Raw genomic sequence first — 2,500 nt, 5'->3', positions numbered from 1 at the left:
AATTTGCCTCATTTTCATGTCATTTCCCGAAATAGCTGCATCATTATCCCTTTACCAGCTTCATATGAGTTACTTGCAGATTTCATTGGTGACAACAGCTGCATTCTATATTGGACAACCATTTGATGTGATAACTCATTTGTTGCACATCAAAATGTAAATCATTGCACAATCTATTGTATATCATCATTAACTGTTTCAGATAGCACATTATCACTGCACTTATAACAACCTATAAGCAAATACATCTTTACATTTTCATTACATTCAGGACTACCGCTTTTCACTACACAAGCAACATTACAGTTTTACATTTCTCTCTTTCACTGCATACAGGAAAGTCCTCCATTTATTATGAGGTCTTACTCAAACCACCTTCTGGAAAACAGTCTCTGATTTATTTAAAGCCATCTGCCTCCCCGTGTATAATTCTGGAATAAAATTACGGCACAAAAGAAGTCATGCAAAGTGTAGCAAAGCCCCTTTGTGTTTACACCCTCTAAGTAATAGTTAAAATAATCACAATCAGTTGCAGATCTTTGGTGTTTGTACATTCATCTTTCCGCCCTATATAAGTGGGGGTCCCTCCTGTAGCAATTATAAGTATATTATTGCCAATTAAAAATATATATACAAGTATTCAATTCATAAATGTTCTGCAAATTTTACCATAAGATTAAAACAGAAAAAAGTATCAATAACCTTGGCAAAATTCATTCACAACCTTATTTTGTGCATAAAACTTTTTAAAAAATCAGAAATATCTTCTATATCCATCTTTGCATTCATTTTTTTATCTATTCATAACTAAGAAAAAAATATGAGACATTAACTTATGCAATATAATAACTACATTTTCAGTCATAAATATGTAATATCCATTACATTCTCCTGGAATGTGTATGTCAATACAACTGATCTAACAATATAAAATAAGCTTTTATATATCTTATTCTTACTTCTTATCTGGCTTCTTTAATCATTCACCAAGGCATTGTTTATACTCACCTCTATATCTAACATACAAACACACATATACTCTGATTCCATTTAGTGGAAGGTTGGCATATTACCTGAGGTGTTTCTCTGTTACCTATGAATTTACTTTGTTGGTCCTAAATATAGAGTGACTTTGCAGTCACTTTCTAAACATAATAACTTACAAGGTAATATTCACAGTCATTCTACAGCATCTCAAAAATATGGTCATAGAATGTTCTTCCTATAGAAAGACTATCTTTTACTTAGTCATGGAAAATCAGAAGTACATAAACCTGTCTACAAACACAACCCATAAGACTTAACCTAGCAAAGACATCATTCTTTGCTAAACACAAGCACACACATTTTGTACAGATAGAATATCATATATATATAATATATTATATATATATATATATATATATATATATATATATATATATATATATATATATATATATATATATATATATATATATATATATATATATATATATATATATATATATATATATATATATATATATATATATATATATACATATATAAATATATATACATATATATATATATATATATATATATATATATATATATATATATATATATATATATATATATATATATATATATATATACATATATATATAAATATATATACATACATATATATATATATATATATATATATATATATATATATATATATATATATATATATATATATATAACATACATATGTGTGGATGTATATAAACATATATGTATATCCAGTATTAATAATGATAATGATAATTAAACGATGGGCATTCCTTTCAACCTACAGGTTCTGTAAGTCGCCAAGGGCCCATGCACTATGTAAAGTTTGGGTCCTAATCCCTCACGGCTCAAAATCCTAAACCCTTGATCTGTAGTTGGGTACCATAGCCCGCTGAGCTATTAAGCACACACATATACATACATACATTTTATATAATATATATGTATATATATGTACATATATATATATATATATATATATATATATATATATATATATATATATATATATATATATATATATACATGTGTGTGTGTGTTAATTATTATTTATACTAATACTAGTTCCTTCCAACAAGTTTATACAGAAACAGATTTATTACCTGAAAAAGAACTACTGGTGTGAATCACTTTCTGGATACTTCTTTATATGAATGTCATACTGCAAAATATCACAGTAAGCTGTCAAACTGTAATGACTGAAGTGGCAATATACCATTACCACATTTGTTCATTTTCCTATCCTCATTTTCATACCAATGTATATTACTCCCAAATCCAAAATCAGTTATACGGATTTTATGTACAACTTTACAAAAACATACACACACATAAACAAGCATCCATGCCTATATACAAGCATATTCACTTGCATATAGTACATTCATACATGCATGCAAACACACACGCACACAGACATGAGTGCGCACACACAGGCACACACACACACATTCACTCAGGCAGGTACACTCGCAAGCAT

This window comes from Penaeus vannamei, chromosome 1, assembly GCF_042767895.1.
Source record: "Penaeus vannamei isolate JL-2024 chromosome 1, ASM4276789v1, whole genome shotgun sequence".
Taxonomy (NCBI): Eukaryota; Metazoa; Arthropoda; class Malacostraca; order Decapoda; family Penaeidae; genus Penaeus; species Penaeus vannamei.
The sequence above is the reverse complement of the archived record's forward strand: the minus strand, read 5'-3'. Positions refer to the sequence as shown.